Source organism: Ips typographus, linkage group LG4 (genome assembly GCF_016097725.1).
Source record: "Ips typographus isolate SLU linkage group LG4, UJ_Ityp_2.0, whole genome shotgun sequence".
Lineage (NCBI taxonomy): Eukaryota > Metazoa > Arthropoda > Insecta > Coleoptera > Curculionidae > Ips > Ips typographus.
The window spans coordinates 13147128-13171785 of NC_138425.1; the positions used below are offsets into that span (position 1 = coordinate 13147128).

Below are 24658 nucleotides of genomic sequence, written 5' to 3' on the forward strand. Positions count from 1 at the left end.
GAGTGGTAATAAGACTATGAAGGCTTTCACGGCCGGTTAAAACTGAAATACAAAATCGAAAAGTAGTAGTCCATATGCCCACAGTGGAGTAGTGAGTGTAAGTGAAAACAAAACTCAGAGTCGATGATATTAAATAAGTTGTCCAGAAATGTATATTAAATAAGTTTTTTGTTGTTATCTGCCTAACATGTTTCGCACAACTCTGGATTTTCTTGCTCTTTGGAAGGCCATTCTGGGCATTTTTATCAAATATTTATAATAAATATTTTATAATAATATTTATCAAATAGCATTATAATAATTTTTAGCTCTATGCTGTAACCTAACTTCTCCAGTAAAATGGTAAAGTAAGAATATGTTTTGCTCTTTTATTGTTTGTTATTAAACAGCAATTTTCTTGGTTATGTCATGTCTAGTCAAGTCTGAAAACTTGTGTTGTTTCTGTTTACAGTTGCCTTTGAGTGAGAGCGACTGAACTGATCCACTGACACTGACCCAATACTAATACTCAGGGTCTCAGCTCAGGGTGCCCACTGCCCAGTAACCACTGATGGAATATCGTGATGTCAGTTGTCAAAAAATCGTACATACAGAATGTACGTCACTCGGTACGTCAATACGTCATATACTTTGTTTCTGTCTGTTTTTAAGATTAGTAAGCGATCGGATTTATTTTCCGATTTAAAAAATCATATTAAATAAAGAGTCTAAATTTACGGCCATAATGCTTTTATGGAAGGATTAAATAAAACATAAAAAAAAAAATTGATGATTGGCCTGAAGAAGCTTGTGATGCTTTTAAATGTTTTGTTGTTTGACTGTGTTTAATTAAGTCTCCTTTGCCATGAGATATCTTGATATCACAAGCACATGACTTACACCTGTAAAGTAACAGTGCATTATTTTCCAATCAGTTTTTTGTAATTTATTAATTTACCAAGCAAAGAAGGATTTTTTACTTTCTGTTACCCATTTCAGCTCGTTTTCCCACTGACTTTTGTAGGCTTGTGAATATGATTTTTCTTTTTTTTACCACACCTGCACCTGCATCCAATGAAGTTGAGGTGGAAGTCGAAAGACTCGAAGGCCCTGCTCCTGACCCATCTTCCATTCTTTCACAAAAATTTCAATAGAATTTGAATTATTATTTATTTTTTCTCATTAAAATTAGTGACAGTGACAGTGACAGTTGACACGGTTGAGTTGGCGGAAGACGGAACTGACACTAGATAACTGACGTTTAGCGTACAGGCAGTTGCTGTTATAAGGTTGGATTGGTACAATATGATAATTTGTCTTTAATTTCAATGCATTCGTCAATCAATTCATTTCTCTGATTAAGGATTTTCTTTTGTGTTTTGTTTTGTATTTTTTTGTTTATTTAACAGAATGCAAAGGTAATGGAGCTTCCTAGATTTGTGAACAGGATTTGTTTCACAGATGAGTGTTCCTTTGGAATAACTGGGGCCCCAATCAAACAAAATGACAGAATTTGGGCACTTGAAAAATCCACATGCTGTTGTTGACCATAGAGCCCAATACCAGGCCTCTGTGAATGTATTAGGTCCGAAGTGAGTGTAGTGAACATTATAGGTCCGTTTTTTTATTGATGGCTGTTTAAATGCTGATAAATATGGGCTTATGCTGCAAAATAGGATTTTACCTGCAATTGAGGCAGTTCAGCCCCTCAATAGAACTTTCTATATGCAGGATGGAGCCCCTAGTCACACAGCACTTCGAAATAGAGAACTATTAAGTGCAACATTCGGAGATAGATGGATTGGAAAGTTTGGACCAAATAATTGGCCAGCCCGCTCTCCGGATTTGAATCCTTCTGACTTCTTTGTTTGGGGGTTTATTCATGACCGTCTTTACAAGCAAAACACCCAATACCCAAATGTGGAAGAATTAAAGCTGGCTATTGAGCAGATTTGTCAACAAATATCTGTTGTAATGTTGGACAAAACATGCCAAAACTTTGAAAATAGGCTTGCTTATTGTACTGCTGCAGAAGGTGGGCATTTTGAGCAATTAATTTGAAGAAGTTGCTGGTGCCCCTCCCATTCTCTATGCCAAGTTGTGTTGTGTTGTTAATTGTTATTGATTTACTGATTTACTGTAATTCTTTGACACTTTGTTGTTTGTTAATAAAAGGTTCTTTTTAGAACCGCCCATCTGTGTTTTTGTTAATGAACACCACATTCTAATTTTTGTTAAATAAACAAAAAAATACAAAAGAAAATCCTTAATCAGAGAAATGAATTGATGTGGATCAGTTCAGTCTTCAGTTGCTCTCACTCAAAGGCAACTGTAAACAGAAACAACACAAGTTTTCAGACTTGACTAAACATGGCATAACCAAGAAAATTGTTGTTTAATAACAAACAATTAAAGAGCAAAAGATATTCTTACTTTACCATTTTACTGGAGAAGTTAGGTTACAGCATAGAGCTAAAAATGATTATAATGCTATATGATAAATCTCTACAGTAGGCTAATTATTGAAAAAATGCCCAAAATGGCCTTCGAAAGAGCAAGAAAATCCAGAGTTCAGATGATGTGTTTTTCTTAGACTGATTTTACATACTTCAACTCAACAAGTATTTTGAGTTAGGTATGTATTTTGTAACATACTAACGTAATAATGTTCCCATTTCAGAGCCTTTAAATCAACATTATCCAGTTAAATGTCATAAGGAAAAGTTGAAAATGGCTCTAGCAATAGAAACATAATTAGGTAGGTAATAGTTTATGATGACTTTGCTCATTATTAACTTTACAACTTACTTGCATAGGTAGTGTCAAACAGATATTTATGTGTTGTGCTTAGGTCAGTTTTTTTGCTGTCTGTTTGAAGCTCTCAAAGAAAAGAGTATGTACTCTGTAAGTTGAGTGTGAGTCAATAAATACAAACTTTCTGTGTAAAAATCGTTTTTATTTAGATAAATTGGGTGTGTAGAAGAATGGGTACAACTAAAGAATAAGCACATTTTGTTCATTTATTAAACCACAGGCCACTAGTCAATGATTGTTTACAAACCTGAAAAAGTAAAAGAAGTGTAAGATAGCTGGAGTTAATAGTTAGTTTATGTATTTATATCTACCCAATTATGAAGACTTGTTGTCACTCTACTGAAAAAAACATGTAGGACATGGTTTTATAGCCAGGTCAATTATGGCCTATGTTCCATGATTTTTCACTTATCAACAATTCAAATGTGTTCAAAGTTTTACCTACGTGCTGAAGATGATTTATTGGTGGTTTTTATCAAACTTTTTAAAGTTAGAATCCACGTTGAAACCAGTGTTTTCTTAAAGAACTTAGCTACAAAGTAAACAAGTTGGGTAAAGACATTGAATGAGGTTATGTACTTATACTTACCAGATTTTTGGGCTGTGGCTACTGATAAAGTATTTTTATCACGATTTCATTTTATTTTCTTCGCATTATGTGGCTAGTAACTCAAAATTATTACTAAATAAACTTGTTTTGATTACAGAATGACTGACAGCGATTTGTTATGATTTTGAAAGGTTGGTAACACGACCGGATATAAACTTTCCTTGACGACCGCTTGGCGCAAAATTTAAAATTTCCGAATTTTAAAGCCGTTTTGCGTCTTAATGGTCAAACCTACGGTATTGAAAAAATTACCAGTTGATAGCCGAAAATGTGCTCTACAACTTTTATTTAAAGCGTTTTTCCATTAAATGAACCGTACAGGCGCAAAAAAATCAAAACCGTTTTCTCATGTTAATCTCCTATGTCCAGGGTGCTCTTGGACACCTGGTATATTTGTGGAAATCGACTCTGAGTTTTGTTTTCACTTTGGACCAACAATTCCATTGGACCACGGCTTATAAGCCCGGATAACTTTTGTATTTCAATAAGGTTTTAAAATTCAGTAAAATCACTACTTGAATCAAAAATTTCTTACTTGGTCCTTGATCGCTATGACGAAACTGCATAACTTGAAGATTTCAATCCTAATGACTTTCCGGCCAAACTGGATATGGTGGTAAACCTAAAATATCACGAAATTTAGTAAGCAATATTTCACTACAGACTAGAGTTGTTCCTAAGTTTGTTTCAAATGAGTAATTTGAAAAGGAACGCCACTGATCTCCACACATACACGCACGATGATTTTTTGTATTCGAAAATATAGTTTAATTGAAACATTTTGCATCAATTTAAGTGCAATAATCCTACCGATAATAAATATGAACCAATAACATTAAAACAAATTTATTACTTATCGTGTGATTCGTTAAGGTTAAATTGCATCAATAAAACAAATACTATATAATATCTGTTCACATTAACTGCATTTAGTGACATTGCAATCAAGCTGATTTATTCGAGAATTTTGCAAATAAGTTAATGATCGCATGTAATCACGACTCAACCATTAGTGACGTCAGTCGCAATGGTTCTTAATATAAAAATACGGCGTTAATGTTGTATTGATGCCAAGAGTCAGGTTTGTAAATATTTAATGTGTATTTTTCTGTTTATTGTTTATTAATAGCGCAACGAACGTATATGCAAATGGGAATGATGTTATAAATACTACTACTGTAATCACCATTCAAAGTCAAGATGGGAATTTAAAGAAAGTGCCCAAAGCGTCACGTCAATTATAAAGCTGTAGTGTTTGAATTTTATACAATCTCGTGGCATTAAATCTGGGACGATCGTGGGTTATAGTGACACTGGCAGTGAACTTGCAGACTGAAGCCAAGTGACCGCCTGTTGCTCCCATTCTGCACCGTCGACCGGCTCACTTTCTTTACCATTTTTATTGTATTGTTGTACACGACGTACACTGTAATAATATCTGTTTAATTGTTGATTTTATGGACAGTTGATTTTAGTGTGTTCAAGAGTAGTACACCACAAATCTGCAATTTTTGGTCTCTCATAATATTACTATATATTACACTCTTATCAAAGATCAGTCTGCTCTGTAGCTTGGTTAAACTAATCAATTTATAATCAGCAAATTCTGACTATAAACACTAGACTCCTCAGGTAAACAGGTCTCGTAAGAATTACGCCTGTTGATGTCACCATAGGCGAAAAATTAAGACGTTATAAACAAACTGCACAAAAAATGGAAATAGATCTGGTCCCATCGCCTAAAGGTAGTTAAAGATTAGCGTCGTAAAGCTGATAATTTAATAATAATCAGCTGAGTTTCCGTATAATTAATTACGTTGCGACATTAAATTATTGACATATATACTGATTAGTCTGCGATTATAATAATTATTGATAAACATCGCTAAAAATATTCATTGTGATGAGTCGGGTATAATTCCAGCTTAATTTTAATAAATTAAGAAGATCGTTAATGCAAAAAATTCAAATAAAAATGTCTCGATCATGAGACAATTTCCTTTTTTTAGATTGTTGCATGGTAATAGTCGAATTTAGAAAATTTAACATAACACAAGTTAAAGTGGAACGTCGGAAGGTAATGTTCTTCTAACCTTTTAACTTCCTTTTATATACCTCGACCGAATCAAATCGTGCATAAACCAAATTCCCATTACACTATTTCAAAGAAAGCCCAACCAGAGTACCCTGTTCTCGGCACCGCTGCTCATATATCTAACTGTGTGCGTACCACCAGATGTTCGGACACGATAATTCACCTAGTGCATGCTACGATATTTTTGCATAAATTTGCCCTAGTTAGGGACAGGTTCCTAAGTCAAAGGCTCATAAATTTTACATAAAAAACATTAGAGGTGAACGAGGAAGACCGGCTAACCAAACGATTCATTTTTTTTTGGGGTTTTAGACCCGCAGACGGAGAAATTATGTGAAGCGAGTCAGTGTAACACGGTCGAAAGTAACATCAAATTGTTATGGGTTCATAACGGTTAAACCGTCATACAACCGAAGACCTGTTACTAAAACAAGATACAATAGATACGTGGCGATGGCCATAAAAAAACAGATTTTTGTTCTTAAATTTGGTTTAAATCATTCCAGAAGCTTACTACTGGACCTTTTCTCTTAATAATCAGAGAGATAAAAATGCTTCTCCATCTGGTACCTTACATTACTTACCTATCCATCTGCTTCTTCTGTGTTTTTCTGCCACTCTTTAACCTCCCTTCATGGTTGGGCAAAATTTTATTGCATCCCAGTTTCTTCTATATTTTTAGAGACAGAGTGTCAACAAACAAATCTAAAAGTAGCAGCTTGGTGAGCGCATCCATGTTAACTCTTTTCCGTTTTGTGTCCTTGGATGCCACCTGGAATAGTTGAGCATTAGTATTCAATAAAACTTGAAAAAGATAGTAAATTATGACTCTTGCTCTTAATATTTTATTACTTGATTAAAATGTTACTTAACAACCTATTTTTACATTATAAGGAACGATATGACCTGAAGATGAATTGTTAAGTCAAAAAAATTCTCTAATGTTCATGTTGATAAACAAATTTTGTTTCTACATCCCCTATACAAAATAAAACTTTTCTTCCTTGTTTGAAGGATGAAAATGTCACTTTTACTCCCTAAGAAGTGAAAGTAATAATTGTCCTCCCTATGGAGTAAAAGTGCCACCAGTAACTGACACTTTCTTGACAAATTGACAATAATATTCTTAGTAACAACACTTCCTTTTTCCTTCATGTATCCATAGTATTTAACTGCTGGTTTTTTTCATAAAACATAACATAGAAAGTAGACAAATTTAGAGGCGTAACTGTGGAGTAAACTGTTTTTTGCATTCTTGAACTTTTAAACCCTCTGCTTTGCGCCAGGCCTAAAATTGTTCGCGGGAGCAAAAGTTGTACTTTTCTCCCATGTTGCGCAAATAACTATTTTTAATTATTGAAAATAAAAAAAAGTTTTCCGGTACCGGGAATCGAACCCGAGCCTCCTGGGTGAAAGCCAGGTATCCTAGCCACTAGACCATACCGGAGATGATATACACGGGGCTATAGCGGGTAATTAACTTAACTAAACACTCACAAATGTTGATAACAGGTTAAATCCACTAATCGATACGCAAATTCAAATAAAACAATGTATGTTTGTAATTTCAAAGGTATAAACGTGGTATCGCGTTTTAATTTTCAAAATGTTTGTTAATATTTTGATTAGTGCAGTTAACAACATATCCGGTATGGCCTAGTGGCTAGGATACCTTATTTTGAAAATTAAAAAGCGATTCAACGTTTCTACCCTCCAAATTACGAAAATTTATTGTTTTATTTGGATTTTCGCATTGATTAGTGGATCTAACCTGTTATCAACATTTGTGAGTGTTTAGTTAAGTTAATTACCCGCTCTACCCGCTTGTTAAACATATCCGGTATGGTCTAGTGGCTAGGATACCTGGCTCTCACCCAGGAGGCTCGGGTTCGATTCCCGGTACCGGAAACTTTTTTTATATCTTATTTCAACTTTTTTTTGTTTTAACAGTTATTATTGTCGTTATGTCACAAATAAATAAAATAAAAATAAAACACTAAAACTTCATATTTTGCATATTTGTCCGCTGTAAAAATGCAACTGCTGTAAAAGCTTATTCCCGTTTGAGTTGTGTAAGCTTAACAAAGTTGATACACTACTGAAAACATTCGAAAGCACTAAAAAACAACCTATTAGAATAGCCACGTTATTCACCAAAGCAATGGTAATCAGAAATATCTACACTTTTTTACTTTGTTATTGATTCTTTATCCTTAATCGTATTATTCCTATTATATCCGATATACATCATCATCAGTCGACATGTCAATCAGGATCAGGAAGATCGTTAACGAAACGCAATATTACAGAAGCCTAAGCCGTATTACCGAGAGTTCTAATCATGTGCTGTGGATCTGTGAAAGTTGTCAATTAAAAACCGGTAATTAACCCACATACTACAACTCCAAAATTAACTTGAAAAAACCCAAAATGAAAACTAAAATCTGTAAATGGCATTACGTATTTTTCCGCCACGAAAAAATTAACGTTGAAAACGCGTTAATTCAATTACGTATTTATTCGTTTTGCGGGTTCTCGACCAGTTTCCGAGATAATTCACGAGATAACATTCGTAACGTGAAGAGGAATAAGTGCGAGCAGCTATTTTTAGAGCCGGGTAACGTAATTACTAGAGAGGAGTGACACGATAAAAATAAACCGCGATCACAAATATGTGAAAAAATGCAAATGGCGCCACCAGGTGCATGTAATACCGACATGCAGTGGTTGTCATAGGCGGCGCATACCATTCGCATTTCTCTCTAACAGTCTTTTTAGTCAGTTCAGTATTGTAGGAAAAACGAATCGAATAAGGTATCCAAAATGTCATACGGAGAAAACTCAAAATTACGAAGGCGTAGAATGGCGACAGACGTTATGTTTCTTAAATTTTTACTTCAAACTCAGAAATTAACTAAATTCCGACTTCGAACTCAGAATTTAATTGCAATGTTGTCAAACTGACAAATTCTACTAATTAAGATCAAAGAGGGTTTGCAATGTTGCCAAACTGACTAATTTTACTAATCTGGTTTGAAGAGTATATGCAATGTTATCAAACTGACAAATTCTACAATTTTGGTTTGAATAGTGTTTCCAATCTGTCCAAACTGACAAGTTCAACTAATTTCTTTGAAGTGTGTTTACTTGCAATGTTGCCAAATTAACAAACTCTGCTAATTTAGATCGAAGACTGTTTGCAATGTTGTCTAACTGACAAAATTTGGTAATTTGGTTCTAAAGTATCCTTGCAATGTTATCAAACTAACAAATTCTACAATATTGGTTCGAAGAGTGTTTGTAATGTAACCAAACTGACAAGTACGACTAATTTCTTTGAAGTGTGTTGCCAAAGTTAACAAATTTTACTAATTTGCTTCGAAGAATGTTTGCAATGATGCCAAACTGAAAAATTTTGTCTAATTTGGTTTGAAGAGCTTTTGCAATGTGACAATGTAAATTCTGAGTTTGAAGTCGGAATTTAACTAAATTCCAAGGAATTTAAGAAAAAGAATGTTTGTGGCCCTTCTACGCCTTCGTACAAAATGAACTAAACTTAGTGAAGTAATTATTATGAAGAAAAAACAAGTCAAGACATTTGCTAAAATTGTTTCCATCTGAACGTACAATAACCAATCAACAAAAGATTTTTATTACTATCCCAGAAACTGTAACTCCATTTTATCTGTAATTGAATTTAAAAAGTGCTATTCAAACTTTCAATCCGTCTCGCATTCAATTAAATAGATTCCTGGCAGTTACATAATTAATATTCATAATTGGATTAAACGGCAGATGATATATAAAGATTATCAGAATTACCTACTGTCATTCGTCTAAGTATGTTTCTTATTACATTAGATACGCACGTCTATTTTGATTTATACTCATTTAAAATGTCCGCTTTTAATCAAACTACATTATAAGTCGTTAGCACCGTTTAATCGATATCAGTTAAGCCGTTTTATTTACTTTAATTAGTTCGATTAATGTCAATTTAAAAACATTTCAGCTTACAAATATTTTATCAAGCTTATGCTGGTAAAACTCTTCTAACCACTTATTTTTTTTTTTGAAAAAAATAACAGATGTTTTATTCCGTTGATGTGGGTGACTGCATGGTTTTTGTCACGTAACCACCGATCCGGGATAGAAAGGGAGGTTTATCACAAATTAGGGTACAGCTAGCAAATTTACTCATGAAACTGTTCACGTAATTGACCAATTTCAGTTCGGCCACCTAGTTCCACCGATCGATATGTCAAAAAAAAAAAAAAAAAATGTGGCGGCACGTGAAAAACCCAATTAATTCCAGTTTGGCGTTTAATATTTGGGGCGAGGGACTCGAAACAATTTAGCCAAACGCATTTTGGGCATACAAATGAATCGAGACTTAACCTAGATCAGTTTGCACGCGAGCGACTCCCACGGTTTCTACACCGTCTGATACGTGTGATGGGAATAGTCATCATCTGTCCAGTCTGGTATAGTGTCGTCAAATCGTTGAATAATGAATGAATCGAGAATTACTGGAACGTTCCGATCACGTACGATACCGAAACTATTTCTTTAAATGCGTAAATCTTATCTATGTTGGTTTCTGTTATACTGTTGTAGAACAACTAGCTTTTCTGCAATAATCTAAATAAATACCTAAATCCCATTACACAACGAATGGTACTGTTACAATGATTGAAGATATAGAGTTGTCAAGCTGTTTTTCTTAGGATCAGAATAAATTTAGTAAGTAGTTTGTGATTGTTGTTTGTTGCTAGTTGGGTTTACTGTCTCACCACCCAAAAAAGGTTTGTTGGGAAAATGGAATTTCGCCCTATTTTCCACTAAGTGGAAAATAGCATTAACCTAGTCGTTCCAACACAAGACCAGAAGAAGACTTAGGCTCGGTCTTGATACCTAAAAAACCTAACGTTTCGGTAGAAAGTCTACCACCATCTTCAGAGTATCTAAAAAATCAAAAACAACGACAGAACACAGAAAACAATAACTTAATAAATATTAAACCTGATTGTGGTGCAATTTAGGCCGCATTCGTTTTCAAGCTCCATGGAGCAAGCAGAGCGTTTTTGACGTCACAATGACGTAATTTGACAGTTGTTCAAATTATGATTTTGCTAAGCTTACTAAAACCTCTGAAACCTTCTTAAGCTTACTATGAATTGTTTTTAACGTGCCAGAGGCCTCTAGCAGCCATTTTGAATTGCCAGAGGCCTCTAAAACCTTCTTAAGCTTACTATGAATTGTTTTTAACGTGCCAGAAGCCTCTAGCAACCATTTTGTATTGCCAGAGGCCTCTGAAACCTTCTTAAGCTTACTATGAATTAAAAAGTGATGGGAAAGAACACACAGCCTTCTCCACAAAAAATTTATTCAAGCCCCCCAAAAATGTTAGAGGGGCCGCTCGACATATGTTTCGGGCACATAAGTACCCATCTTCAGGAGCCCATATGACAAGGTGAAACGCCGGCTGTCTTTCTTCAAAGGGGAGACAGCAAGACCCAAGTTTAAAAAATTAGTATGCCGTAAGGCCAAACATTTCTGTTGTGCTTAAAAAATCCTATTATGGAGAAAAAAACTAAAACTAAAGTAAAACTAAATAATTCACATTATGTGTTTAGGTCGGGGCGACCCTTAGAATTTAGGATTAAAAGTTCAATCATCTTAAAATTTTAACAAATGTCCGGTTGCACGAAGCTAACAGAACAAAATGCCTTACTTACTATGAATTGTTTTTAACGTGCCAGAAGCCTCTAGCAGCCATTTTGTATTGCCAGAGGCCTCTGAAACCTTCTTAAGCTTACTAAAACTGTTTTTAAGGTGCCAGAGGCCTCTGACAACCATTTTGTATTGCCAGAGGCCTCTGAAACCTTCTTAAGCTTACTATGAATTGTTTTTAACGTGCCAGAAGCCTCTAGCAGCCATTTTGTATTGCCAGAGGCCTCTGAAACCTTCTTAAGCTTACTATGAATTGTTTTTAACGTGCCAGAAGCCTATAGCAGCCATTTTGTATTGCCAGAGGCCTCTCTGAAACCTTCTTAAGCTTACTAAAACTGTTTTTAATGTGCCAGAGGCCTCTGGCAGCCATTTTGAGTTGCCAGAGGCCTCTGAAACCTTCTTAAGCTTACTATGAATTGTTTTTAACGTGCCAGAGGCCGCTGGCAGCCATTTTGAATTGCCAGAGGCCTCTGAAACCTTCTCAAGCTTATTAAAACTGTTTTTAAGGTGCCAGAGGCCTCTGACAGCCATTTTGTATTGCCAGAGGCCTCTGAAACCTTCTTAAGCTTACTATGAATTGTTTTTAACGTGCCAGAAGCCTCTAGCAGCCAATTTGTATTGCCAGAGGCCTCTGAAACCTTCTTAAGCTTACTATGAATTGTTTTTAACGTGCCAGAAGCCTCTAGCAGCCATTTTGTATTGCCAGAGGCCTCTGAAACCTTCTTAAGCTTACTATGAATTGTTTTTAACGTGCCAGAAGCCTCTAGCAGCCAATTTGTATTGCCAGAGGCCTCTGACAGCCATTTTGTATTGCCAGAGGCCTCTGAAACCTTCTTAAGCTTACTATGAATTGTTTTTAACGTGCCAGAAGCCTCTAGCAGCCAATTTGTATTGCCAGAGGCCTCTGAAACCTTCTTAAGCTTACTATGAATTGTTTTTAACGTGCCAGAAGCCTCTAGCAGCCAATTTGTATTGCCAGAGGCCTCTGAAACCTTCTTAAGCTTACTATGAATTGTTTTTAACGTGCCAGAAACCTCTAGCAGCCATTTTGTATTGCCAGAGGCCTCTGAAACCTTCTTAAGCTTACTATGAATTGTTTTTAACGTGCCAGAAGCCTCTAGCAGCCATTTTGTATTGCCAGAGGCCTCTGAAACCTTCTTAAGCTTACTATGAATTGTTTTTAACGTGCCAGAAGCCTATAGCAGCCATTTTGTATTGCCAGAGGCCTCTGAAACCTTCTTAAGCTTACTAAAACTGTTTTTAACGTGCCAGAGGCCTCTGGCAGCCATTTTGAGTTGCCAGAGGCCTCTGAAACCTTCTTAAGCTTACTATGAATTGTTTTTAACGTGCCAGAGGCCTCTGACAGCCATTTTGAATTGCCGGAGGCCTCTGAAACCATGGAACTTGAAAACGAATGCGGCCTTAGAGTTTCGAGAAGGGGTTTGTCAATTAAAATTGACATTAATTTTGACTTTGGTCATTCCAAGAGGAAAGGATTGCTGTAGTGAAAGGTGGGTTATATAATGAAAACAAAATTACAAGAAATTTTAGTTTAGGTTGATATAACCCAGAGTTATCTCCTCTAGAATGTTTAACCAAGTTTAGTCAATTTTTTTGGTCAATAATAATAAACATTTATTAATAAATGTTTCAGGATTGTCGTTTTCTTTTAGAACATTTTAATAAACAATTTTTCTTTATCAAATTGTTCATTCGTATTCCTTTGTTTCAAATTTGTTTATGTCCTTTTTGATTAAAATGTCTAAGAATGAAAGTTCGTTATTTTGTTCAGTTTCTGTTGTACATTTTCTTGTGGGTTTTATTGAGTTTATGTTTGTTAGAAATTGGTTGAGATGATCATTACCGAAAGGATATATTGAGAAAACATCATTATATCTCCACCAAATTGTTGGTTTATAAGTGATAAAAGTATTACTTAATATTGGAGACAATGGAAAATCCATTGCTATTTAAGAATTTTGTTGGTAATAATCATCTCTATTTTTACACAAATTATTAACTGGTTCTAAAATAGTGTTTACGCTTAAGCCTGTACGTTCCTTAAGACTTGAATTATTTTACGATTTATTTATTTTTTATTAATTTTAGGAACACCATAAAAATGTGTGGTTTTCTGTCGGTTTTTTTTTGTTTTTTTATATTTTGTGCTGCTTTTTCTTTTTCACAAACTACTAACAGTTCTGTGATTTACTCAAATACTGCCCTTGTCGAATTACCATGATGGTACGTATCTTACAATTATCATCTCTTTTTTTCCAGCTTGAGTCAAAGAAACCAAAACCTATAATTCTATTATGGTCTACCACTGATTACTTTCTTTAACCTCTGCCTTGAAAAACGCGCAAAACGTTTTCATAGTCTAATAATTCGTGTCGGCGATGTTGTCTAGATAGTAAAAATCGCCTTGTAAAACCAGCTTGACACACTTGTTTTGGGAAATTTTATTGCATTTTTAATAACACAAAATTCACCGGGGATCTAGTTCATCGCATCTAGATACTTTCATGGATGCGTGCTGGTTCGTGCATGCGAATTAAAAGACGTGTCAAAGACAGGTTACTGGAATATAACTCGATCTAATGGCAGTCAGTTTTTTGCCTTATGAATTCAACTGCAAGTTTATTTTTAGAGTCGTCAAGCATTCCGGCTACTAACTACCAGTGATTTTACACGAAGATGATTGAATATGTACAGAACGAGTTTCCTACAAGAGATGGTGCCTATTTTACAAATTGATGTATGGCTATTTACCCGCAATATACAATGCTCTGCAATTACCGCGGTAATTTGAAACGACATTATTGATGTCCCTTTATGCCTAGACCAACATACGACAACCAGGTAGGTAATATAGATAATGAACGGTATAATGAAACATCTCAACTATGCCCGCAAATCTAAAGGATTTCTTTGCATGCCGCGCTTTAACAGTAACACTCGGTATATGTGAATGTTGGCCTATTTAGGTTGTGGAGTGATTTAGCGCTTCAGTTTATGGTCAATAACCAACAAGGTCTATGGCATGAAATAGACTCATTGATGAATTCAATGGACTGAATTATCATGTAGTACAGGGTGTTTTTGTCACAACTTTTCAGTAGAAACCTCACGCCATTGATCATCCAGAAACGGTTGTTGGAAACAGTAATCTCGTTTTGTAGAGCGCAACAAAGTTTCACACGTATCATATTAATAGTACATAAAGGCGATTTGTATTTAAATCTCGTTAATGAACCATGACCGATGCATCAAACTTCATTATTGTTGGATTAAATAATTTTAATTAGTTGGAACCGCGTCGTTATTAGCGCTATAAACGCGATAGACTGCTAATACGGGATTCTCAATTATAAATTAGCTTTTTATACGTCTATTGTAAAATCTACGCGATTATTTATGTGAGAAGGAAGTTGTTAAATTCAGGCCTTGTCTGAAAACAAACTAGCATTTTTGTAGACTTTAAAAGGGTGACAACATCCCAGCAATGATACGTTTACATCGACAAAATTTCAACTAAAGGTCAAACTATCACTAATGTTAACATCAACTTTTATTATTGTATGTAATTAATTAATTTGCATAACTGAGGTGAGACTTGGGTTTTCTTTACATGATGGCCTTTCGTCTAGACGGTAACTGCTAGGAAAACAACCAACTTAAAGCAGGTTCTACACCCAGGGATGTAAAATTTCCGGAAAATTAAATTTATAGAAATTTTTTGGTAATTTTCCAGAAATAAAATCAGAAAATTAAAAAATAATTCGTTTTTTTACATTTTTGTACTATTAACTTGAAGGTATTTAGGCAGTTGCGGTTAATTAGGAAAATAAAATATGTTTTTAAATTTAAATTTTAAAGATTTAAAATTTCTTGACAATTGTAGTTTTTAATTTTTTAAAGTCAAACGGTACCAAAAAAGTGTATAGAAGGTAAAAGTTGTATCCCATCGAGAAAAATTTCAGACCTCTAACCTGAAAAATTCCTGAGATATTGAGCAAAAACTGCAAAAAACAAGAGTCAACTTTGACGCCCTCTAGCGGCTAAACGAGACGACATAGTCGTGCCCGCTCAACGTCACGTGATAGCCCCGTTCATTTTAGCTTTCTTTTGTTATGCAGTGTGTTTATACAGGGTGTTTCAAATAAGCGAGTTACGGATGATTTTCTGGAAAAGTGCACCAAAATTTCGCTCAAATTGGGAATTTCTGCTTTCGAGGAGGGTGGTCAAAGTAAGGCTGCTAGAGCAAAAACAATTGAATATCGATACAAACATTTTACATCAAGTAAGCCTAGAATTCGTACGTAGATTCCAAAAATCGAATAAAACATTATAAGTTTTGCTCAAATTTGGGACACCCTGTATACTGATGGATTATCTAGGAATAAAGTATAGGCAAATATCTACAAGATTCATATTTGGTATTTTTTTTATAAAATGAAAATTAAACAAGTTACAAGGATGTTAAAAATTTATTGAATCACCCTATAAACTGCTCCGTTTTATTGTCAATAACTCGGTTATTTTGACAATTATGGGGTGGTTCAATATACCAATTTGTAGGCCTTGAAATTCTCTTTTGACCACCCTGTATAGCGTTTTTACCTAAACGTCGAATAAGTGAGTTATTTACTGTTAAAACTGAGTTGTGTGATTTTGACAGTTTTTACTGTGACAGCCCATAACTCTGTTACTTTGACAGTTACAAGGTGGTTCAATATACCAATTTGTAGCCCTTGAAATTCTCTTTTGACCACCCTGTATAGCGTTTTTACCTAAAACGTCGAATAAGTGAGTTATTTACTGTTAAAACTGAATTGTGTGATTTTGACAGTTTTTACTGTGACAGCCTATAACTCTGTTACTTTGACAGTTACAAGGTGGTTCAATATACCAATTTGTAGCCCTTGAAATTCTCTTTTGACCACCCTGTATAGCGTTTTTACCTAAAACGTCGAATAAGTGAGTTATTTACTGTTAAAACTGAATTGTGTGATTTTGACAGTTTTTACTGTGACAGCCCATAACTCTGTTATTTTGTCGGTTACAGGGTGGTTCAATATACCAATTTGTAGCCCTTGAAATTGTCTTTTGATCACCCTGTATACCATATATAGTGGAAATGTCACGCCACCGAAATATTAAAGTTTTTATACCGGGAATGTGTTGTCCAGAAGGGATAAATAAGGGGTAATTTTCTGGAAAAAATTGGAAAATATCAATTCAAATAAAGTTTAATGTACTTTTAATCATTGTTCAGACTGTGACAGTACAGGTGAAAAAAGTCACACTCTAAACCACACTTAACTTAAGCTATGCTTAAAGTACGAGGGTGCAAATGGCGGTTAGATGTCTTATTAAATTATCTGATTAGAATGCATGATAAGTTTGATAATAACAATGACATTGTTTTCCCTATCAGGGAAAATTTTCATTCAAGCATAAATTTATTTTCCGGTAAATTTCCAAAAACGGTTCCTTTTACATCTCTGTCTACACCACAGTTAAAGCAGTCGAAGAAATTGATCAATTTATTCATAAAGCAGCTTCAAGATCCAATTTTATCACTGCAAAACTAAATTTTAGGTAAAATTTACTTTGAAATAATTTAAAATTTGAAACATTTAAAAACGAAAAAATGATTATTTTTTTGTTTTTGACACATCTAAAGGAGGTTTAAATATTTCATTTACTCCAGGTCTCAACAAACTTTAATTACAACATAAATAACAAATGGTTCAAATACGCTTAAAATAAGCCACCATGGGTTTTGCCATATGAACTTAAAATAATTTGTAAAAATGAACCAAATAACATTTTATTTGTTTAATTAAGAGAATTTTCACGTTTTCCCTTTTTTGTGATACATTTGTAGATTGTTGTAAGTCACATCTTAAATTAAGTAAAATCAAAATTCAAACTTTTAAAAAATTACAAAATAGCTATTTATGTAACCAGTTACGAAAAGTTCGATTTTGTGTAACGAATGAATGTTTGTAGGGCGAGCGCAGCGAGGTCCTACAATTTGAATAAGACTTTTTCGAAACGTGTTGCATACATAATTTTTTCTAATTTTGACCAAAAAGCTGTGAAAACCATCTTTTAAAGTGATTTAACACAAATATTCACTTTCATAGCACCTTGTATAAACAGTGACAACGACATGTTATGATGGATGTCGCCCATATGTTTCTACGGAAATGCATATAAACAGGGAGTGATGAAATGAACTTTTCATAACTAGTTACATAAAGTGATACTTTTCGTAACTAGTTACGAAAAGTAAAACGTTTTGTCACTCTAATCAGTTTTGAAAAGTGTCACTTTATATGCCAAAATTAGAAAAATACCATTTTTTGCCAAAAGTGCAATTTATATATCTACACTTTTTTAACTAGGACATAATAATATAATAGGACATAATTTTTTTTTCGTTTTATGGATAAAATCACGCAATGAAATAGTTCGGGTAACGACAGCTTCGTGGGAAAAACCGAAGTTTGGAAAAACTAGCATTTCCTGACACTGTCTAATAAAATACTCTGCGTTGAAGACGCTTCGTCTCTGAATGTTCTAAGAAGCTTGAAAATATATTGCACAGCCGAAACTGTTTTGTTCTAACTGTTCATTAATTAATGTTTGTTTATCTATCAATAGAGAATCGGTAACATTGGAGATGTGGCCTAGAAAACACGGTCAAGGACGTGTCCGCTAGTAAAGCGTTTCAATATCGTTGGAATTTTGCCTCAGCCCACATTCAAGCGCTTTTTAATAATCGAATAAGTTGAGGTAGGCATGTGGTTTAGTTTAACATAGACTAGATTTTTTTCATCCATAAAGATGCGAAAAAAATAGTCCACAGATCTAATTTTCAATCAATTAAATCCGTTAAAAATAACACAATGACACTGAAAGCGTCTTTTGGTTTAAAAAAAAATGTATAATACCGTTCTAGGCTTTTGCTAATCTGGTTTCGGTTGGGCAATGTTCTGCTCAATTATCGACTGTGCGAAAATCTCGCATTCCGCTAAATTTTACCATTCAAATGGGTCAAATATTTTGCTCGCACCATAAATTCTGATACATTTTTCTCCCAGCTGACGTACGTTTATTTAAATACCACAAAAGGATGTCGTTAGTATGCAAATGTGTGCCAGACCCAGTAAACCCTATCGCGTATTCATTTAATACGGTACAGTAAAGCTTAAAATATTTGACTCAAAATGATGGAGCTCCAGTAGCAACAACAAAGGATATCAATAATTCCGGTCCCTATATGTTTATGACTATTATTCTTAACAATTACAGTTAGGTGGAAATAACTGTCACAATGTTGGGTTAGGGCCTCGCCACGGTCATCATAACACTCAACTGGTAATTTATATCCTGAACAGCCGCACATTTGTCTTGTTTTATTGCCTGTTATGAAACATTGTCAAACAATCCTTGTGCTTTTCATTGTGTGCTCAATTTAAGCGTGTCGCCGTTTCTGTAATCCGAAATTGATTCATTTATAATTAATTACTACATAAAGTGATCACATGGAAGAGCCAATATCTGAGAGCAACCTAGCGATGTGGATCATTTCAAGAAGTTTCTTCAATCTACAATCTACTTTAATTAATTGTGGCTATGTAGTAATAAACTAATTGGCTTAACCACATGAGCTTGGACTAGTATTTTAAGTAAAAAATCTTAGAAGCAACTGTATAATAAAACATAGAGCTTGAAAGTGTTCCTCCCATTTTCTTTAGCACTTTCGTGCATGAAAGTTGTAACTCCAGCGCAAATCGGGTCATAAAGTATATTTTATAGACGGCTTCCCTGAAATAATTTTACTACTTCAATACTATTGCTAATAGGCTTGTAAAATCTAACACTCTTCCGCTAATGGATATAAATACTGGTCTTTCATGTGACGAGCGGTTATTTAGCTGGGAAATGCAACCAAAAACAGATATCAGGCAAAAAAAAAGTAATGGAGCGTAATCAACGGAGTAGTGCGTCGTCGATTTGAAATAAAAGTAAATGACATAAAAATGACTTTTTAATTTGAAATGGAAAGCAATTACAGTTAGGTTGGCAAAAAGTGATGATAAACCACACATAAACAAAATGAACAATTTTCAACGCCAATGGACTTCACAGTCACTTAAGACTGACAAAAGCAGTGCCGGACTTGTGAGTCGAGATTGTTTCTTACACACAGAAACTCAGGAATTCACAGGAGAGCTGACTATTTTAATAATCTTAAAAGTATGTTTAATAAGTTAAAGAGATGCACTAATCACACCTGCAGGACATTTGAGAATTTCTAATGGAAAACAGTGAATGCGGTTCTGCGGGATGCAACGCAGTTTTTGCAGACGAAACGAAGAAAAGCAAGCGAACCATCTCAAATATGCATGCAGACGGGTAATTACTAAATGCATCAGACCTTGGAACCAAGTATCTAATTCTAATTTTTAAGGTTTTATTAGTTTTTCAGATTTTTTTGCTTTCAATATGTACGAGTCCGTCATCCAGTGAGAGCTTGCGATAAAGCGCAAATGGAAGGCGAGGTTATCGCCCTTGGAAGAATCGTCTTACTAATCTAGAGTATTTTGAGTACCATGCTGTCGACGAGCGTAGAATTCTTCCTTTATTAATGATCATTACGTATTTAGTAATTGCATTAAGGCGTGCAAGAATAGTGGAAAAGGCACTTACTTAGACCGATCGCTTAATTTATGCGGAGGACTTTTCTTATTGGTTAAATAACACCAGCTTTGAATATTAACTAAAACTTACATGAAAATACCGTTTATTGCCTACTCTGCCAGTGAGTTTCCAATAAGGTTTTTGGAGGTTACACAGTACAAATTATGACTGTTCATGTTAGAAGTAATTGAATGACTGCAATAATATAATAACGTCTCCATATTTTTAGTACTTTGTTAAGTTTCCATTTTTTCCTTTAATGTTTATTAAATGTATTAAAAGCAAAGCAGAGTTTTAATGTTGACTGCGGAGAAGTAATCGTAAAAGGTTATGGGCCCAGGCTACGTTAGAAATACGCTCTAGTAAGACTAGACCAGACTTTAAGGTTATGTGGAGCATTTTGGAGACCCTTTAGTATCAAGATATCACAAACAAGAGGTACAGGTAACACTGGAAGCTGTTTGCAGACAAAATGAACTCCATACTACATAATTTTCCGCAATTGAGTTCCACCAATTTCAATAATTTAAGTGTCGGGTACATGCTTTGCTTGAAGAAAGGGGACTTCTTGCTGCTTTAGAAAAGGAAATATCTACTTTGGAAACAGAAAAGGAAAGAACAGATTTTCAAGCCAAGGATGCTAAAGCAAAATCAGTGATTATTCAGTGTATTGCAGATAAACATCTGGACATTATTAAGGATGCTAAAAATGCAAAACATATGTTAAAATGTTTGGAGGATGTATTCGAAAGAAAAAGTATTTTCACAAAGTTAACGTTAAAAAGGAAACTTTTGACCCTGAAGTGTGCTAAAACTGATAAATTGGAGGATCACTTTTTGAGGTTTGACACTTTAATTGATGAATCAGATAAAGTGTGCCATTTATTATTAACACTTAATGGCAACTATAGTGCTGTAATTACTGCTATAGAGACAATAAATACCTATGTTACCATGGATTTTGTCAAGTCAAGACTATTAGATGAGGAGTTGAAACTTAAAACTAAAAAGGATGTTTCTCCCAGTGAACAACAAACAAGACAGGAGCTTTGTTGTTTCAGAAGTTTTGCTGCAAATCAAATTATTTGCTATCAATGTGGAAAAACAGGTCACAAGAAAAGCCAATGTTATCGACAGGCCTATAATAGAAACTTCAGAGGACAGAGAGGCACATTCAGAGGCACAATTAGAAGTCGAGGAACTGGAATTTATTCTAATCCCCAAGAACCAAGGCAAAATGCAAAGTTGATGGAGGAAGTTCAAGAAAGACCAGTCTCATTTATTGCTTTGAGCTGTAGTAACCTACCAAGTCTCAAAAACAATTTTGTGCTGGATTCGGGTGCAACTGTACATCTAGTTATGGAAAGTTTGGAGCCATTTATGATGAATATTGAGGCGTTGAAGGAGAAAATCAACATCAACACTGCATTAGTGGCAACAAGAAAAGGGACTTTGAAGGCTGTTTGTCAAGGTAGGGACATTTCTATAGATGCTCTGATTGTTAAGGGTATAATTTGCTGTCAGTTTCTCAGCTTTTAAAAAAGGGTTTCATGTCGAATGAAAACATGTCATTTAAATGTGATGTAGTAGGAGATTTATTCTTTTTAAATATTACTTTTCCATTTAAAGAAAGTTGTTATAAAGCAAATCAAAGTGAGTTTGATGATTTATGGCACCAAAGGTTAGGTCATCTCAATAGATATGGATTAAAACTTTTAGGTCTACCCTTTAGTAATAAGATTTGTTCAACTTGTATAGAAAGTAAAGCTACACGTAATGTTTTTCATAACAAGGAAAAGATAAGTTTACAGATTGGTGACATCATCCACACTGATATTGCAGGTCCTGTTACTCCAGTAACTGGCTATGGTGAAAGATATTTTCAAGTCCTGTTGGATGATTTTTCAAATTTTGTAGTTGTTAAATTGCTTAAAACTAAAAGTGAAGCTGCTGACAATGTAATCGATTTTATAAATCCTATTAAGACTCAACATGGAAACAGTACTAAAAAGATACGATGTGATAATGGTGGTGAGTTTTCATCTACCTATTTTAAAAACTTTTGTCGCAGCAGAAATACAGTATACTATGGCATATTCACCTCAGCAGAATGGCAAAGCTGAAAGAATTGAATGACTGTAATAATATAATAATGTCTCCATATTTTTAGTACTTTGTTAAGTTTCCATTTTTTCCTTTAATGTTTATTAAATGTATTAAAAGCAAAGCAGAGTTTTAATGTTGACTGCGGAGAAGTAATCGTAACAGTTCATACTAAACTAACATGTGAGTTGGGTCATTAAGTGGGTGAGCAACATTTGTCAGCAATTTCCAGTCACCCTCTAGACATCAGGCTATTAAGTTTACCGGCATTAAGCCATCTGTTTTAGTAAAAGTCTAGGGAGGGGGATAGTCCTGTAATAAACAACGTTCTACTGACCCTAGAAATTCTAATATAAATCGATGCCCTAGTGGCATTCGCTGTTCTAAAAATGAGTGAATCATCGTGGATGACACGTTTCCATCTACTTTTAGAAGAAAAAACCGACTAGGAAGTCCACACTGATCCACTAAAAATAGTAACCTCACATGCACGCTCTATTATTTCGGTTGGGACATTGATTGATGCACCAGATAAAGAATTCGATCCCGTTCTAAGTGCCTAGGCATTCGGTAATTACAAGCTTTGTTACGACGCATACGGTGGCTGAAAAAACTGATTAAAACAATGATGAATAGACTTGGAGAGTGTTACTTGACGGACAAGTGGTCTCTTTAAACGTCCGATATTATGATTGACACGGTGCATATGGATGGAGTTTCGATTAAAATTTAGTTTGTTACATAATAGGGGCTTGTTAACGAGATCATATAGAAAGGTTAGTCAGTACGTGACGAAGTTCACGGGATTGTGGGAACCGACTTCTTAGGTGGCTTCCTGGGTTGCGCCATCGTAAATAACTCCCAGTCAAAACTCTTAATTTGACTGATGTTCCGAAACAATTGAGCCGGTGTCATTGCCGCGTCTGCTACATATTTATCAACTCTATGGCCGCCTTTAATCAATTTTAATGCGAGTTGACACTGGTCCATTAAGGCGGCATAACAGAGTGCCATATGAACACCAGCACCAGGATTATTAGATTCATTCTCGTCTCTTAACGGATTTTATAGTCATTATAAGAGAAGAAACTTTATTATAAAGAAAATTATCAAAAGTTATGAAATAATAGCAAAAATGTGTGTAACATAAAATAGTTATTTACCTAACAAGTGCGGAAAGTGGTACTTTCCTGCACTGTTAAAGAGCAGGAAAGACGCTTTCCGCATGTGAACATCTCAGAAAAAGGTTGGTGATTGTAAAAATTGTAAATTAATCTTGCAATGCGAAAAAGTGCACTTTACCGCACCCGAGGAAAAAATATTATCAAACACTAAGCTGTGTTTGTGACAATACAGGGTGTCCGGATTTAGAATTTTTTCACAGAATAACTCCATTTTCCGGGCTAGTTGCCGTTTACTACAATGACAGTATGTCTATAGATAATATCAAAAGCCGCATTCGTTTTCAAGCTCCATGGAGCGAGCAGAGCGTTTTTGACGTCACGATGACGTAATTTCGCAAAACCATAATTTGGCCAATTGTCAAATTACGTCATTATGACGTCAAAAAAGCCCTGCTCGCTCCATGGAGCGTGAAAACGAATGCAGCCAAAAATAACTAAGATATTACACTTTTTTGTTTTCATTCAAGTTGGTTTTGAAATCAGCTGTCAAAAGTGACGTTTATTTATTTCTTCTTTCTATGACAACACTTGAATATTTAAAATTACTGCGTTTTTAACTTTTGAGTGTGGTACTTTGGTAAAGTTTAATTTTTTTTCTTTATTTTATATTTAATTATTTTAATGAGTTCTTTAGGCGTTAGTTACTTGTTTGTAAAAATACGGAAAAGGTAATTTGTTATTGGTCTATATCTGTTACTCATTGCAAGTTATAACTTATATTTCAGTGATTTTTAGGAATAACTCTACAGGGTAATTCAAATTCGACCCTCACCATTGGGATCTCAGAAACCATAAGAGATACGAGAAAGTTTAAATTGGGGCAAAGTTGCGCAATTTAAAGCTCAACCAAATGTTGTTTTTAAAATTTCGATTTTCCGAGTACTTCCGAAGATATCCGAAAAAAACCGAAAATTTGATTTTTTGTTTTTATTTATTTCTAACCTTATTTGAAGAGATATCCCAAAAAAAAGCATCTTTTCATTGCCACTTTTTCCTAGCTATTCGATGATGGATTCAAATTTGCCACACGACGTTTCGTTTTTTGTCAGTCATCATCAACTTTCTTTTTTCTTATGGGCGCCATATTGGATTTTTAGCCCACCAAATAGTACGTTTTATTCTGATTTTAGTGATGTATAATAAGAGATTATTTTTTTATTATTTATTTTTTTTATTATTATTTACTTAGAGAGATTTGCATTTATCTAGAAACAATTCTACAAGTTAGCTTTATTATTTTATAAACGAAACTTAATTTTACCTCTGCCAGTATGTTATTTCTGGTTTCTTCGCCAATTCGGCTTCCATATTTTAACCTGGACTGTTGAAATGCACCAAATTCTCCTAAATTTTGGTCTAACTTTTTAAATATCGTTCTGTGCGGCTGTTGTCTTTCGGGGTACATTTCAAAATACATTTCCT

At 34.6% G+C, this 24658-nt stretch overlaps 3 long non-coding RNA genes and 2 other non-coding genes across 5 annotated transcripts in view; 1 reads left to right on the plus strand and 4 right to left on the minus strand.

The window, feature by feature from the left end:
- LOC145727617 (uncharacterized) overlaps positions 1 to 4107 on the minus strand; it is a 28255-nt gene extending 24148 nt beyond the window's left edge. The window contains exon 1 of the long non-coding RNA XR_014177903.1: positions 3939 to 4107. This is a non-coding gene — a long non-coding RNA (uncharacterized LOC145727617). The remainder of the gene's footprint in view (positions 1 to 3938) is intronic.
- On the minus strand, positions 713 to 1239 carry LOC145727614 (uncharacterized). Its single transcript, XR_014177895.1, has 2 exons — positions 938 to 1239; positions 713 to 881 (listed from the first exon to the last, which is right to left on the minus strand). It is a non-coding gene; the product is annotated as an uncharacterized LOC145727614 (long non-coding RNA).
- Positions 1292 to 3787, minus strand: LOC145728095 (uncharacterized). The gene is made up of 3 exons (XR_014177999.1): positions 3383 to 3787; positions 3105 to 3325; positions 1292 to 3040 (listed from the first exon to the last, which is right to left on the minus strand). It is a non-coding gene; the product is annotated as an uncharacterized LOC145728095 (long non-coding RNA).
- A 2766-nt stretch (positions 4108 to 6873) lies between the features above and the next one.
- Positions 6874 to 6945, minus strand: TRNAE-UUC (transfer RNA glutamic acid (anticodon UUC)). The gene has a single exon. It is a non-coding gene; the product is annotated as a tRNA-Glu (tRNA).
- Positions 6946 to 7334: 389 nt separating this feature from the next.
- Positions 7335 to 7406, plus strand: TRNAE-CUC (transfer RNA glutamic acid (anticodon CUC)). The gene has a single exon. It is a non-coding gene; the product is annotated as a tRNA-Glu (tRNA).
- The last annotated feature ends 17252 nt before the right edge of the window (positions 7407 to 24658 follow it).